Genomic DNA, 18609 nt, shown 5'->3' on the forward strand with positions numbered 1-18609 from the left:
TTGGGTAATTTCTTAACTACGATTCTGCTTAAACTGCTTGACGTAAAAAGCTTATTTTTGGCAAATGGTTTTTTCGAAAGTCAAATTCCAACGAGATGAAACTACTCCTCAAATATTACCAAGTTATATAATAATATCGCCATATTGTTTTTTCTCATGCTGACATAAATGTGAGAAAATTTTATCCAGTTTGTATGTTAATGGAAATTCTTGCTTTGCTTTATCATCACCATTACAAATGATTAATTCGACGCGAACGAAGTCGCTGATACACGCTAGTTAGAATAATATAATAACAGTTTTACAAAATCGATCGGGTATTTCGCGTGCAATCTATAAACAAAAAAAACTTACACCAGAGACTAACCAACGCAATCAAAATGCACCTACGGCGTATTTTGATCGCTCTTACCGACAGCTCTAAATAAATAAAAATAATAAAAACAGCTGTAAAAAATAAAAAAGTTCTACCTCTGCCGGAGATCGATCCACCGTCCCGTTGCTCCCGAAGCAGCAGCTTCAATCACGGACCTACACGCTGCTTTCGAAACCAGACTATATTGAAGCATTACTTTCTTCTGCCGTTCCAATACGCATGTGCCGGAACTGTGGGTTGAGGTTGAAGAGTTGCAGATGTAAAGAGACTAGAGATTCGCAAATGTAAAAGACCAGTCCATAACGTGGTATAGCCTATGCTTCCAAAAGCAAAGCAGGAACAGGGATAAGGGTATTTTGGCCGAAAATGAAATACTCCGAATCAATAGGCACCTACCCCAGCATCCTTCGAGGAGAAATCTACGCTATCAATAGATGCGTACAATTTATCATAGATAGGAACTATCGAAAACCAGAAATAGCCATCTTATTCGATATTCAAGTAGCATTAAAAGCGATCAACTCAACCATCAATTCGAAGTTGGTCAAAGAACGCGTGGAGAAGCTGAACAAATTAGGCAAAGATAATAAAGTCTTTCTACTCTGGGTGCCATCCCACCAAGGGATAAAAGGCAATGAAAAAGCAGACGATCTAGCTCGAAAAGGAGCGAACACTCCACTAACTGGACCAGAACCGTCCTATTTTCTCGGTTTTTATAACAGAGCACTGTCTCCTCAACGAAACTTCAATAGATTGAAGCTAAGAAACAACGGCAAATGCAGATTATGTAGGGAAAATGGGGAAACGCCAGAACACCTCATCACTGAGTGCTCGGAGACGACTACTCTTCATGCCATAAACTTCTGTACGACTGATATCGGAGTTGGAGAACTAACCTTTGTAAAACAGTATCAGCTACTGGCCTTTGTCAAAGCCCTAAGACGGTATGATGAGTTATAACTCAAGAAAAGGTGACATAATAGATCTGTAAGATCGCGGGGATTAACCCTTTAACACAGTTAGTAGACGTCTTCTATTATTGGACTATCCTATATATAATGTTTTAGTTGTATTTAAGTTTCTGGTATATTATTCTGGTATATAACTATGGTCTATGGTGAAGCAACATTTTTTTAACAAAAAAAGATTTTATGTACCAACTCTGTATGAATCAAAAATGTTAATAACTAAAGTAGATTTAAATACTCTCTAATTATCTGTGTATAGGTACATTTATTTTGACAATCGAATACTTTTTTATGCATGATAAAATTTATAATACAAACGTGATAAGATTGCGTAGATTGACAAGTGATATTCATTTTTTTTTCACGTTATTGACGTTACATTTCATTGATTTTTTCCAAGATATTGGACACTTGATAAGGTAATTATATTGAGGTTAATCGATCTCCTTTATCGACCAGTAATTTTATCTGACAGCGGAAATCGATCGTTGTAATGGATACTTTGAAAATTTTCCTTTGTTGACAATGGTATACAATAAAACATATCAAAGGAGATTATTAAATTACAGGTCAATTAATTGCTCATAAAAACCATGTATCGAGGGAATTATAAGGGTGTTCATCACCGAGGGCCTACAGCCCGGGATTATTAAAACTTTATAATTCCCTAGGTCCATAGATAAGTTTATTTCTTACTGAATTTAGTATATTTTGTCTCATTTTCCGTCTTAATCTTCCGGTATATTTGTATTGTTGGCTATGCGGGCCCAAGTTATCCCTGCTAATTTCCTAATACTATGGTCCCATCTCAGGTTTGGTCTTTTTCTAGGTTTTCTGAATTCTCGTGGTTTTTGTGGTCTACTAGGTTTTCTGAATTCATGCTGTAATTTTTATGGTCCATCTTTTCAGGGCCGTCTTAGGGGCCCGGGGTGGCCGTTTATCTGGGGCGGCCATTTCCCTGGGCTCATTTTTTAAAATTGGAATTAAAAAATATTTATTTTGAAACAAGACATCCGTTATCATAACACAACTACCTATTCAATATTTAACAATAAAATTTTAAAATGTGTGATATCAAAATTATTAACTTTTAACCAAGGTTGTCCCTTGATGAATATGATGAAGACCCTGCTTTATGGCCTTTTCGAATTTCCACCAAATGCTTAAACTATCTCGCAAAAAAAGTCCAGTTCAGTTAACAGAGAATAATTGCACGTTTCCCATAAATGAAAAAGGAAGAAGGTTTACTAGCAAAAATTATTGCAGACAATTAGCCAACGGAGAAAATACTCTAAGGGAAAGGCTAATATATTCTAAATTACTGGATTCAGTTTATTGCTTTCCGTGTAAGTTATTCTTTTCTGCAAATGATAAATGTACATCATTAATTGATAAAAACGGCTTTCGGGATTGGAAACATCTTTCAGAAACATAACGAAACCAAACTTCTCATGAAGTTAGCAAAATGCATGTTATGAATTATTATAATAAGTGGAAAATGCTTCAAAAATCTTTTGAGAACAACACTACCATTGATGCCACTCACCAGGAAGTGCTAAATTTAATAAAAGAACATTGGAAAAATATTTTGAAAAGAATAATATCTATTATACTTTTTCTTGCTGGCCAAAATCTTGCTATGCGCGGATCATCCGAAAAGTTATACGTTAAAAATAATGGGAATTTTTTGAAAACAGTTGAGTTGCTTGCCCAGTTTGATCCCATCATGAAAGAGCATCTTAATAAAATTGAAAAAACTCCAAATTTGGAAAGAAAAACTCATTATTTAGGACACAATACCAAAATTGAATTAATAAGTCACATTTCAAATAATATTAAAAAGAGTATAATTTCTGATATTCTGAACTCAAAATATTTTTCCATTATCTTAGACTGTACTCCAGATAAAAACAGAGTAGAGCAGCTAACAATCATATTGCGATATGTAAAGGCCAACCCGTTCACAGTTAAAGAGTTTCATAGAATATTCACCTGTAAATGATACAACTGGCCGGGGTCTTACCAGAGAAGAACACGATTGTCTTTCTCTGGTCTTACAAAAACTCTGGTCGTGCTGTCAAAACTTAATGAATTGGGCTTGGACATTAAAAATGTTCGTGGTAAGGGTCAATAGATATGAAGCTCAGGATAAACCAATAAACGACCTCTGGCAAAAATTTAAAATTGAAATTTTCTTTGTCGTTGTGGATAAAATTGTTAACTCAATTGACGAGAGATTTGAGTTATTGAGAGTTCATTCTAATTACTTTTCATTTTTATATAATATTCCTGAAGCAATTCTCCAAATCAATAAAGAAGATCTCCTGAAACATTGCCTTGACTTAGAGTTATACTTAACTGATGGTGAAAGCAAAGATTTAAATGGTCTGGAACAGCGAGATGAACTGATTTCTTTTGGTGTCTTGATTGAAAAAGAAAATGAGAAAATAAATAACCCACAAAAATTTTTAGAATTTATCTATTCAAAAAATTTGGATGGAAATCTATCAAACATTGTAATAGCACTAAGGATTTTGCTTACACTACCAGTTTCGGTAGCTTCCGGGGAGCGAAGCCTTTCCAAACTAAAAATAATTCAAAATTATTTGCGATTCAGTATGTCTCAAGAACGCCTTACTGGATTAGCATTAATTTCAATCGAAAATGAAATTGCCAGTAATTTAAATTATGATGAACTAATTTGGCTTCTTTGCGGAAAAGAAAGCTCGAATTATGTTTTAGTTATGTTTAGTTTATTATAAGATTATTCGTCTGTTTTTCTAAATTTGTATATTAATATTTTTGTAAATATAATTTATAATAAGTAACGTTTCCGAAAAAATGTTCCATGATATTTATATTAACGCTGCTGGTAGAAACATGGTTTGTTGCCAAGTTACTGTTGTATTAAATGGCCTGTTTATAAATTGACGGTTGTTGTCAATCGAGTTCAGTTTTGTTTTCATAGCAACTGTTAAAATTGCCTTATACCTATCAAAAATAGTAGATAAAATAGTACTTTAGCCGCAAGGGTAGATTAAATGATACTTTAACAGCGAGGATAGGTTAAAAACTTTATTTCTTCTCGCACGTTTTTTAATTGTTTCCATTTTTGAAAATTTTTATATTTCTTTTCATAAGTTAATCGGGATTTAAATGAAAGTGGTTCGGATATGGCGTTTGTCGCCTCAGCCTGAATATATGTTGGTAATTTATTTCGTTTTAAGCCATTTCTGGCTCCAATTCAATCAGCAATCGACACGAAAGAGAATTAAAAGATATTGACTCAAAACTGACAACTAAAGAGACAGCTTTATTTATTTGTCAAATTACATACAAATCAACGCCAAATAAATTCCGTGAAATAATAATTTCTGAATATTTTTTAAAACGTAACTCGCCCTGGAAAAAAAAATATTGTTTCATACACTACGATAAAATTGCATTATCATCTCCCGAAATTAATTCACTCGCGATTTCATCGCTTGTGAATTAATCTTTTCGGTCTACGATAAAATACCATTTTACCGTCTTGTATAAAAAATAACTATTTTTCTTTCAGAAAAACGCCTTTCAACAAGTAACTTTATTTTTGCCCCATGCTGTACGTATCTGTTCGATAAAAAAGCTGGAAAATTTACAAGAGGTTTTTTCTGTTCTGTTAGTGTTTTAATTGTTTTTCACATGAGTCAATGTTCGTAGAACTCGTGCTAACGAAGTTTGTGTATGTGTGTATATAGACGTAAAATGTCAAGGAGAAATATTTACTTCGTAATTAAACATTGAGAGTATATTTTAATTTCTTCTGTTTACAACGTGGCTAAATTTATTTTTTCTGTGATGTTATTTCAGTTAAAGAGAAATAAGTAAATATAGGGGGTACCCTGACATAAATGTGTATAATATATTCGTTTATCAATATACCAGCGTGTACCCAATTAATCATTTGTAATGGTGATGATAAAGCAAAGCAAGAATTTCCATTAACGTACAAACTGGATAAAATTTTCTCACATTTATGTCAGCATGAGAAAAAACAATATGGCGATATTATTATATAACTTGGTAATATTTGAGGGGTAGTTTCATCTCGTTGGAATTTGACTTTCGAAAAATCCGTTTGCCAAAAATAAGCTTTTTACGTCAAGCAGTTTAAGCAGAATCGTGGTTAATCAATTACCCAACTTTTTGAAACACCCTGTATGATTTTTTTTTAAAAATTTCCAAATATGTAAAAGAAAACAAAATAAATTATGCGTGTCCGAGCGTTTTCCCAAAAGACTAACCGTTTTAAATAACAAATATTGTAACATTTGATGGGCGTTTTCACCCTCTTGGAATTTGAGATTCGAGAAATTCCTCCTTATCGAACCTCTACACCCCACAGTCAATCCGTTTGCCAAAAATCAGCTTTAAACGTCAAACAGTTTAAGCAGAATCGTGATTACTCAATGGTCATATTTAATGAAACACCCTGTATAATTTTTTTAAAAATCTTAAAATATGTAAAAAGACAAAATCAAATATACGTGTTTAAGAGTTTTTTCCGAAAAACTCACCGGTTTTTAAATAAAAAATATTCTAATATTTGAGGGGTGGTTTCACCCCCTTAGAATTCGAGTTTCGAAAAATCCCTTCTTATCGAACCTCTACACCCTAAAGTCAATCCGTTTTCCAAAAATCAGCTTTTTACGTCAAGCGCTTTAAGCAGGATTGTGATTAATCAATGACCAGATTTTTCGAAACGCTCTGTATACATTTTTTTAAATCTTAGAATATGTAAAAAAAAATAAAATAAAATATAAGTGTTTAAGCGTTTTTTCGGAAACTTGACCGTTTTTAAATAAAAAATATTGTAATATTTGAGGGGTGGTTTCACCCCCTTGTAACTGGAATTTCGAAAAATCCTTTCTTATCGAACCTCTGCACCCTAGAATCAGGATATTAGTATCAATATATTATATTAAGATTCTTCCTCAACTTTATTTTTTTCTAATCTTTCGAGAGTTGTAACTTCTTCGGGAAGCCTTTTAGGACATATGTTCATAGGAACTTTTTGTTTTATTTTTATCTGCAGAATCACCCATCGAAGTTAGATACACTATTCTTTTGACACCCTGTATAGTAATGCCCGAGGAAAAAAAGGACGATACGATGACTACAAAGAGAAACGAGATTTACCTAGTTATCAAAAGATGACACCACACAAACACTAAAATTGGAAAAATCGGAGACATTCTTAAAATTTGGACAACTTGGCAATGTCGGTCGGATGTTCCGGCCACAGATAGAAGTCGTCATCGATTTGTGACGTCAGAGACGAGGCATCCAAAGAGTGTTTGTGAGAGAGAGAGGTGATGGGTGACGTACAATCGGCGGCACAAGAGCGAGGTCGAGGGTGCTAGGTACAGTCGGAGGAACAAAGTTGTTCCACTTATTGATTTTGGCAGGTCGGCATTCTTTTTTTTAAATAAATAGTAAGGTATGTTCTATTCGGAGTAAAAATGACTTTTTTCCCATAGCAACTGTTAAAATTGCCTTATATCTATCAAAAATAGTAGATATAGTTATTAACGTAATAAGGCCGATAAACAACAAATAACGGCCGAGCTGAAGTTTGTGATCCGAGGCGATAGCCGAGGATCATAAGCAGCCAAGGCCGTTATTTGTTATCGGCCGTGTTGCGTTCTAGATTTTTCGTCATACTGCAGATTTTTTAGAGCAATAAACACTACTATTTAATAACAAATTTTATTGAACAATAACACAAGTAAGGATAAAAATACATAATGTCTTATACTAAAATTCATTTTTCATGATAATGAACATGGAAATTAAAAGTGCACTTGTTGTTCTTAGAAATCTGTAATCCTTCCCAGGGATTTACAGATTTTATAGAAGAAGATGATGCTACTGAAGAATGGCAAATATTTGTATCCACTAAAAACACATTATTTTTGGAGCTATCATGAAAAAGTTGATTTGTTATTTTCATTCTTTTGGAAACTGATTTTTCTATGTAAGTTTCTGCCACTGTTGAAGACTCCCATCCTCCTAGCTCCTTTAGCGATAGTAAATCACCACCATTTTCGGCGAGCATGGTTGCTGATGATCTACGAAATGAATGCCCTGTATAACGTTCTGGATTCTCCAAGTTCAAAAATTTGCAATTTTCTGCGGTACGCTCCCGATGGTATGTATACCGACGATTTGCTTAACACACTTGCCTTTCTTGTAACCAATGAAAAATTTTGGATTGTCAAAGTTACGAGGACGCAGGTTGATGTATTTTTGTATAAACCATAGGCATCAAACGGAAGGCCCGTTTTTGGAATAAGAAATTTCCTATCTTTCTTATTTTTAGTATTTCTTAATGAGACAAGAATATTTTTCTCCGAATCTTCGAAATCATCAACTGTGAGTGACCAAAGCTCGCTGCGCCTACAAGCTCCAAGAATACCAAGCACCAATACAATTTTTCGAGTAACCAGGTGTAATCATCGGCATCCAGTAGAAAATTATTTATGTCATTCTCCGACAGAACTTTGGCTTTTTTGGTGAATAACCTTCGTTTTGCGCCTCAGAAACATGAACAGTTTACCAAATCTATGAACAAATATAATTTAGATGAGTATGATTAAATATCGAAGAATATAATGGCTTTTTACCTTGATATGTCGATGTTTTCATATACTCTCAACGCAAGCTTCAGCATGGATATCTTGTCCACAGTGATGTAGGAGAATACATTTCAGACATTCTTTTAGCATAAGCCAGCAATACCGCTTCATTTACGCTGTTTATACTTCTATCCTGCCGCCACTTCAAAAAATTGTCATATTCCTGCTGATATCTCTCTCTGGTTATAGTCGGAAGTATAATTTTGAGTAGCCGCAGCCGCTTCCTCCTGTATTTCCAACGGAATTTCTCGCGACATCTCGCTATGGTCTATTTTCCCAATTTTTGAAAAGTCCAACTGACAATAAATAGTCATTGTTGCAGGTGACAGACGTTACGATTACCTTAGAAACTTAACGGCCGCCGGCCGTTATGATAACGTCCGGCGGACGTTATATGCATCTTTTCCATTCTGATTTTGCTTATGTTATAATAATATAACAATATAGTATGACGAAAAAATAGTACTTTAACCACAAGGGTAGATTAAATGATACTTTAACAGCGAGGATAGGTTAAAGACTTTATTTCTTCTCGCACGTTTTTTAATTGCTTCCATTTTTGAAAATGTTTGTATTCCTTTTCATAAGTTATTCGGGATTTAAATGGAAGTAGTTTGGATATGGCGTTTGTCGCCTCAGCCTGAATATCTGTTGGTAATTTATTTATTTCGTTTTGAGCCTTACCTATTTCTGGCCCAAATTCAATCAGCAATCGACAAGTAAGAGAATTAAAAAATATTGACTCAAAACCATAGACAAACAAATAAAAAGAGACTGACAAATCTCATGGTAAAGAGCGGGACCGCGTTCCCGTAGCGCAACTCAGAATAACAATTTTGAAACCAATTAGCAGGACCATGGCAGGACGTACGTCTTTATTGCTATCTTTCTTTATTATGTGTGCTACGTATCGTAAGACATTATCGCACATTCTGGCTGGCGGAAAATATAAATTAGCCATTATTAGTAGTATTCTTTCATTCTGAAACTGAAAATTTTCACTTAAACTGATTTATATATTCCCTATACGTAAAGGGAACGTGGTGTAGGGAATAAATCAGTTTAAGTGAAAATTTGCAATTTCTTTCAGAACGAAAGAATACTACTATTATAAGGGAAATTATAAAAAAAGCAAAAATTGTACTGTTTTATAAACATATTTATTTATAAATAAAAATAAATAAACTTTTTATAATATAATAACAAAAAATAACAGTATTTATTCCACCCACCTACCAATTTTAAATGCAGAAGAACTGACTGTTGCAGGAAACGATCGGCCAATTTTTTTAAAGGGCATTAAAAATCTCATTTTCGAAAAAACTGCCTAATTGCAATAACAAAGTGAATATCCAAGCAAAGAAGACTTTACGAGAATCATGATCCTGGACCATTTTCAAGTCCAGTTTTAATCCTAAAACAAAAGTAAAATAGGTATATTAATAAAGTTTCTGGTTACTATAAACCAGCTATAAACTACCTTCCCAAAAAATTAAAAAAATGAATTGTATTAATTTGTTATGTTAAGAGAGGTTCGAAATATTTTTGACACTACTACTTCTACTTTTTTCTTCATAAGATGATAAATAAAAGTACCTACTTTTATTTTACCGGGTGTCTTTAACATATCTATCAGAGAAAGGGGGCACCAATACATATAAAAAATAGATGATACTGGCTCCTGCAGCAAATAAAATAACAAATAGTATAACCTAAAATTATAAGTAACAAAATATATATACCAGTCAGTGTTGTAAAATCCATTTCAGTGTGTATGTCTCTTTACAAAAATTGTGACGACTGTATCGATATGTTTATGTTATGTGTGTGGATGCCAATGTTGGATATTGGATTATTTTCTTCGCTAAGAATGAAAATAATAAAACTGTCAAAAGAAAACAATAAAAATTAAAATAAAAACTAAAACAATGCGCCGAAATCTACTATCAAGTAATAAATTTTGATAAAGACCCTACCAGGTCGAAACGTCAATGAAATTTATAATATTAAAAAAAAACCGTTTTTCTCATTGTTTACCTGACCTAAACCAAGAAAAAATTAAATAAAATATATATTGAGAGGTCAAAGAAAAGAATCAAAAAAAATATATATACCTATATATATGGAACAAAGGAATTTGTTCCCTATCCATATTCATAAGTCAATAAAATGGAGAGTTTAGAAAAAAAGGTAAAAATGATGACGAAAACGAAAGGCTATTGTTCTAATTTCTATTTAGAAATTACGTTTAATATGGCTGCTTCTTTCTCTCTTGTTATATTAGAATGAGATAGTGGGCGCAATAGACGCAATGCGCAGATCAACATAAATAGAACGAAAAGTTGCGCTACGGGAACGTTGTCCCTCTCTTTGCCATTTAATTTGCCAGTCTCTTTTTATTTGTTTGTCTATGCTCAAAACTGAGAACTAAAGAGACAGCTTTATTTATTTGTCAAATTACATAGAAACCAACGCCAACCCAGCACAATATTTTTTCTACTCGTAATAAATTCCTTGAAATAATGATTTCTGAATATTTTTTAAAGCGTAACTCGCTATGGAAAAAATATTGTTTTATACACGACGATAAAATTGCATTATCGTCTCTCGAAATTAATTCAATTAATCTTTTTGGTCGACGATAAAATACAATTTTATCGTCTTGTATAAAAAATAACTTGCCTCAAAAAGTTTTATTTTTACTCCTAATAAAACAATATACTAATATATATTTGAAAAATAGGCAAAAAGATATATTTTCTATTACTAGTTTTTAAATTACCACACTGTATAATAAACGGACGCGTTGCAAACGTAATTAACATGTAACCCGTTGCTTGTTGTGTTTTTCTCACTTGCATGTATTCAAAGGAACTGGCTCATTATATAGATTGTTTAGTAAATTTACATGCTGCCAAATTGTTTTCATACCGCACATACTAATAACGCTGTGGCAAGTCTATAATTAATATAAATATTTACCGGCTTTCCGCGAAGTCATTATAGAAAATATACAAAAATAGAGCTATATTTAACTAACTCATTAAATTAAGTGCCTATACATAAGTTTCACTATTGAATAATTTTATGATAGTTTCCTTTTTTTTGCTCTTAAAAAAGTAAATGATTGTGTTCCTATTGTGTCCCCTTTCTTGAGATATGACTCATGATACAGTCTCAAGGCTTTGACAAAAGCCGGTATATGAAACGATTTTACAGAGGTTAGTTCTCCATCGCCGATATCAGTTGTGCCAAAGTTTCTGGTACAAATGGTTTTCGTCTGGGCACACTCAGTGACAAGGTGTCGTGGTATTTCCCCATTTTCCCCACAGAATCTGAATTTGCCATTGTTTCTTAGCTTCAATCTACTGAGGTGTTCATTGAGGAGATAGTCTCCTGTCAAAACCCCATGGCAATCCGAATATTGTTGTAGTTAAATCAAGGAAATTCTTTGATTTTTCTCGGTCTTAGACCGTTGGAGGATTCCCATTTCAGGTTACGTATGGAGTCTTCCAGGTTCTTTATTTCTGCTCTAGTTTCCACTTGGGCAGCGGAACGGTTCTGGTTCAATCAGTGGAGTGTTCTCTCCTTCCTTGCTGAGTAGCAGGACTTTATTTTCTTTGTCTAATTTGTTCAGCTTCTCTGGGCATTCTTTGGCCAACTTCGAATTGATGGTTACTGAGTTGATTGCTCTTTAGGCTGCTTGACTGTCGTCTTTCAATCTAGTATCTACATCATCATCAATTAGCTTATTCCGTCCACTGCTGAACAAAAGCCTCCCTTAACTCTAACCATTTCTTTCTAAACTCGCCGGCAAAAACAACCGGCCACTAAAAACTAAACCAAATTTCAAAGTTGGATTTCTCGCGAACCATTCATTAGATTTTGATGATTTTTTTTTAAATTGTAAATTAATTCCTTCTTAACGGATGCAACGTCAGCAATTTTTATTCCGAATTTATTTTGAGCATCTACAGGGCACAACAGTAAGACGAAGTTTTTTGCCCGAACTTTGTAACGCCCTGTAGGGTGCAGCAGCGGTAGTAACTATTGCTAAATTAAATCACATTGTAGCCTCAACTTTTGTGAGCATTTTGTTTTTTTAATCACCACATTATCTCTTTTTGTATTGAAGATATGCTGTTTTAAAACGAACGTCTCAAAAAACTTTGTCTTATTGTTGTGCCCTGTATATGCTCAAAATAAATTCGGAATAAAAATTTTTGACGTAGCATCCGTTAAGAAGGAATTAATTTACAATAAAAAAAATCATCAAAATCTAAAGAGTGGTTCGCGAGAAATCCAACTTTGAAATTGGGACTAGTTTTTAGTGGCCGGTTTTTTACGCGCGGCCGGTGAGTGTATTTTGTGCCACTTGAATCCAATTTCCAGCCACTCTCTTAATGCCATCTGTCCATCGACTAGGAGGTCGTCCTCTGCTTCTATAGGCCTCGCGTCTTGGTCTCCATTCCACAAGGCTCTTTATCCACCGTCCATCTGTTATCCTAGCCACATGTCCTGCCCAATTTCATTGAAGATCTAAAGGCACAAAACACATACACAAGAAGAAGTGCGAGCGCCTTGCTAAATATTGGAAAGTGAAATTGACGTTTAAATTTGACACTGTTGACAAGTCTACTGCTACTAGCGCCCCCAATTTCGCTTGTAGGAACTACGGACTAAATTGTCACGCATGGTGGGAAGTTTAAAAAAATAAAAAATTTTATTTCTTCATTTATTTTTAATTATGACATACACAAAAACACAAAAAATACACCATTTTTTAAAAATATGTTTAATATCAATATCAAATATACAACAGAAATTAATTTCACCACAATAAATTAATAAAATTAAAAGAATAATGTTACAAGTAGATCACGAGACAAAATTAATTATAACAAAACTGAAAAAAATGACGTCATAGATTGCTTAGAAATAAAAGATATATCATAATTTTGAAAGTAAAATTATATGGGAAATGTCTTCGATCATCATGTTTAAGCCAACTGGACGATTATTTCAAACATACAAGCTGAGTTCGTTCATAGTGCTCTGAGAAATCTAGATAAACAAAGAATAATAAATTAAAAGTATTCCAGGGGAAAAGAGAGGAAAAACCTGTATCGTCTCTGATATCTGTCAGGGTATTGGTGAAAGTGTCATCTTTTTGCTCGAAGTTTTCAGATCGATCAAAAAGATGACATTTACAATACTTTGCTGTAACTTTCACAAATATCAGAGAGAGTACATCATAGACTTAAAATAAAATATAGACTACACTATTTACATCTCAACGCGGTCAAACAATCTTTTTTGTACACATGTTTACTTCTGGGTACAGTCGACCGAGCCTTCCTCATCCAGCCTATGTTGTCACGTCTTTAATATTATTAATATTTTTTTTCTTGTTATACACATATATTGAGATATTAATACTACAGTTTAATAGAGTAGGTTTTAATATTCCATAGATGTATTAAATAGTCCTTATACTACTAAATTATAAGTCGGATACTGTTTAAAAAGGATAAGTTCTTTACAATATGACAACACCGATTAGAGGCGAGGGAGCCTATTCATTCATTTATTACCTTGTAGTACGCGTCGCACGTGTGCGGTAAAGCTTTGTTGCCGCTGTGTCCCCGGCTGTATTAACGCATTTTCTTAGCTTGTAGTTTTTAAGTGTTTATTTTATTGACTTTTTCTGTTGAAGAACTGTAAAATATGGTTTGCCAGTGCCAAATTTACAAGAAATTTGTCTTAAATAATCCATTTAAGTCTTGAAACGACTTTCGACCGGTAGGCAACTCTCAATTTACCCATTGGGAGTCAGTGGCGTTGTTGTAGAAAGGCGCTTATTTAGATAATATTTTAGTAAAATGTAAAATCTGAATTTTTTCTCTTACATTACATTATTTACTTACTTACATTGTAACAAAATCATAATTATAACCCTGTTAATAATTAATAATGTTTTTTTTTAAATATATTCCGGTTTATTCTAAAATTATCTTCAGAATCTAAAATAACAGGGTGCCATGGTGTTGTTAAAAACACTAAGTTTTAATCAAGGAGCCTTGGAAAAATAGTTTTGATCGTCTAATGGGTTTCGTGTCTTGTCTAGGCCGGTTAAAAGATGTACAAATCGTATTTTTAATCATACATATGTCAATTTTTTCAAATGGAACAAGGGTGACTCATTAGCATATTTAGCAAAAGCATTTTTTTATTAATATATTGATACCACACACTTGGTATTTCGAGTCAAATTGTCGTTATGAACCGCGTGTTACAATTACAATTAAACCATATGCGAAAATGTCAAAAGTTGACATATGATATGTCATTCTATTCAGAGTGTCATTTTCTATCGAATAAAGTAGAAATATACCGAGGGTGTCGTTTAAAAATTAAAAGTTATAGTCATTTCCGGTGAAACAGGAAGTGACCAAAAACAATTGAATGCGTCAATCAATCCTAATTTATTTCATATACTAACATACTAAATCTTGTTTTTTTTTATTTGAAAATTTAAAAAAAAATATGGGGATGGGCCACTTTTGAGACGCACCCGGTATAATAAAGACAGTACCGAGTTAAATAAATGTAGTTTTCATTTTATCCACTTCCTATCACCTTCCTTGCTTTAATGGAACAGATTTATGATTTCTCTAATTTACATAATAAGACATCACTTAATCAGAAAAAAAAATACAACAATCATATTTTTTTTTCTCTCCCTGTCGCCGATTCTATTATATCTGTGGAATAGATCCTGTTTTGATTAATATTAGGGGTTGTAAATGTTTGACTAAAATTAATAATTTATTATTAATTTAAAAAAAATTACGTAATTTCGATTATAAAATTTCTTCTATAACGTGTATTTTATTATTTTTATCCTTTTTGGACTCTAAGACGTTTTTTCTAAACTTTTATTTAAAAAACCTGTCCTAAATCTTAATAAAATATAAAAAAGTTTAAATACGATATATTTTTAATTTAATTATAGCTTCATTAAAATAAAAAAATTACCCGGCTATGATACGGAGAGTTCAGGTGTACTTGAGAAACGAAAGACAGTGTTGTGTTTCTCGGCAGAGTCGTCAGGGAACGACCGTTACGACAGAGACAACCTATCTATCGCTCGTGCCGCACTCGTTATAACCTAAAACAATAACACAACAATAACAAGACATTGTCTGACCGCATGTCCCAGCTATTTATGAATGAGATGCTCAGTCTATATTTTATTTTAAGTCTATGGGCGGAACGCTCCGCGCAAAATGTTTTGTTGCAGGTCGTTCAGAACGCTCCCGGAAAATGTTTTGTTGCAGATTGTTTGGAGTGCGCGGCGCGTTTGGTTTGTTCGAAGTGTTTTGTTGCAACTGAATACGCACCTTAAGACAGATATCACCGCATCTCTTACTCCTGTTCGATTTCGTATGGTATGATTGGGTATTTTATCCCTAAGTGTAGCTCCCAACCTCTAGTATCTACGCCCTTGTTTAGAGACCGAATTTTGAAAAGCGGACGCTACTGACTTCTTTCCTACTCTCATTCTCGTACGGTTTTCGCTAAAAGCGGTCTGCGAAATATATTTTTATGTCGAAGCGCGTGTGTTTTTTAACAAACTATACAAACTGTGTTTACGTTTCCGATGTTTTGGCTCGCGATCCATCGTTTTGGGTCGATATTTATAACAATGACCGAATTTTCGCATTTAGTTTGCAATAAATCGGTCAAAAATGATGTACGTACAGACTCGGTCAAAAATAGTACTTCAGTTTTCAGTTAGTTTCAATGTTGTTTGTAGAGTCGTTTGTAAAAGTGAAATCAATACATTTCTACATTTACAATATATAATAATAAATATAAATAAGTAATAATAAATAATAATAAGATTAAACGAAAAATAAATTTGTGTCTTAGAGAGGGTGGTAACCATAGACTTAAAATAAAATATAGACTACACTATTTACATCTCAACGCGGACAGACAATATTTTTTGTACACATATTTGCTTCTGGGTACAGTCGACCGAGTCTTCCTCATCCAGCCTATGTTGTCACGTCTTTAATATTAACAATATTTTTTTTCTTGTTATACACATATATTGAGATATTAATACTACAGTTTAATAAAGTAGATTTTAATATTCCATAGATGTATTAAATAGTCTTTATACTACTAAATTATAAGTCGGCTACTGTTTAAAAAGGATAAGTTCTTTACAATATGACAACACCGATTAGAGGCGAGGTAGCCTATTCATTCATTTATTACCTTGTAGTACTTGTCGCACGTGTGCGGTAAAGCTTTGTTTCGTGTCTTGTCTAGGCCGGTTAAAAGATGTACAAATCGTATTTTTAATCATACATATGTCAATTTTTTCAAATGGAACAAGGGTGACTCATTAGCATATTTGGAAAAAGCATTTTTTATGAATATATTAATACCACACACTTGGTATTTCGAGTCAAATTGTCGTTATGAACCGCGTGTTACAATTACAATTAAACCATATGCGAAAATGTCAAAAGTTGACATATGATATGTCATTCTATTCAGAGTGTCATTTTCTATCGAATAAAGTAGAAATATACCGAGGGTGCCGTTTAAAAATTAAAAGTTATAGTAATTTCCGGTGAAACAGGAAGTGACCAAAAACAATTGAATGCGTCAATCAATCCTAATTTATGTCAATACTAACATACTAAATCTTGTTTTTTTATTTAAAAATATAAAAAAATTATGGGGATGAGCCACTTCTGGGACGCACCCGGTATAATAAAGACAGTAGCGAGTTAAATAAATGTAGTTTTCATTTTATCCAGTTCCTATCACCTTCCTTGCTTTAATGGAACATATTTATGTTTTCTCTAATTTACATAAGACATCACTTAACCAGAAAAAAATTACAACAATCATATTTTTCTCTCCCTGTCGCCGATTCTATTATATCTGTGGAATAGATCCCGTTTTGATTAATATTAGGGGTTGTAAATGTTTGACTAAAATTAATAATTTATTATTAATTTCAAAAATTAGGTAATTTCGATTATAAAATTTCTTCTATAACGTGTATTTTATTATTTTTATCCTTTTTGGCCTCTAAGACGTTTTTTCTAAACTTTTATTTAAAAAACCTGTCCTAAATCTTAATAAAATATAAAAAAGTTTAAATACGATATATTTCTAATTTAATTATAGCTTCATTAAAGTAAAAAAATTACCCGGCTATGATACGAAGAGTTCAGGTGTACTTGAGAAACGAAAGACAGTGTTGTGTTTCTCGGCAGAGTCGTCAGGGAACGACCGTTACGACAGAGACAACCTATCTATCGCTCGTGTCGCACTCGTTATAACCTAAACATGTTCCAGCTATTTATGAATGAGATGCTCAGTCTATATTTTATTTTAAGTCTATGGTGGTAACCCTTTCGAACATGTAGAGCATTAAAAACTAGTTTGTAGAAGTTGATTTATTTATAATAACTACGATTAATATTATGCATATTATTAGATCGTATACTGAAATGTCAAATTCACAATAAAAAAGTTAAAATAATATCTTTAAATTGCTGACATGAATATTATTTATTTCGATCTTTCAATAGGCTCGATTTTCCTTATTCAATGTTAATTAGCGCTGATCAATATTGTTGCGATGAATATAATCAGATTAAATAATTTAAAAAAAAACAGAGTCGGACTTGAAATTATTTTAAATAATAATTAAATAGTTTTCTTATTGCTAAGGTACCCAAAACAAAAAAAGATATAAAGTGTGGCATATCATTGTACTAAGGAGACCGAGTTCTTTCAACACCTGAAATAAAAAATGCAGGTCCGTATTTAAAAAAATTAAGTTGGCCTCTGTATCTCACAAATTATCAGCAAATTTTAAAATCTAAAAATACCATCAGATAGCTCTAATAAAGTAGCTATGAGAATGTGCAATTAGTTTTTTGATTTTCTAAAAAGTAACGACAGGAAAAAATAAAATTGATTTTCCAAAAAATCCGTTTTTTCCAAAAACTCAGCAATTCTTGAAATTTTCGAAACTTTTTTGATGGAATCTTAACATCCCAAGCAGCAACTTTGCTCTAATTTAACCATCTTCGTTTCTGTAGAATTCTGAATTTGTAGCACCCTGTATACTCAAATCTATTTAAATGAATTAAAATCATTAGGTAATCAATTATATTTTTAATATTAATACTGTATTGAAAATATTTCATTACCTATACATGGTGTTACTGAATAAGTGCCCGATATTTTGCAGGGTGATTTAGAAGAAAAATGTTATATAAATTTGAGTTCTAAAATGCTTCGTTTTTGAGATACAGGGTGTCAAAGTTTTAAGAAAAAAATTATTTTTGACATAAAAGCCGAGAGACATAATTTGTTCGAAAATAAAAATGGAGATTCTAAAAATCCTTTTTATTTTACGTATTTAAAAATCGTGGGTGCTATTTTTTTCTTCAAAAATTTTCAGCCAATACCCCGTACCCCGTACGAACGCCATTGGTGAAAATTTAAAAAAATATTTTTCCAAGCCGTGTACCTAATTTCAAAA

At 32.7% G+C, this 18609-nt stretch overlaps 1 protein-coding gene across 1 annotated transcript in view; it reads left to right on the forward strand.

The window, feature by feature from the left end:
- Positions 1 to 18609, forward strand: part of LOC115874530 — a 243296-nt gene that overhangs the window by 19600 nt on the left and 205087 nt on the right. The window lies entirely within an intron of this gene.

This window comes from Sitophilus oryzae, unplaced genomic scaffold (genome assembly GCF_002938485.1).
Source record: "Sitophilus oryzae breed Bouriz unplaced genomic scaffold, Soryzae_2.0 scaffold_1297_pilon_pilon, whole genome shotgun sequence".
Lineage (NCBI taxonomy): Eukaryota > Metazoa > Arthropoda > Insecta > Coleoptera > Curculionidae > Sitophilus > Sitophilus oryzae.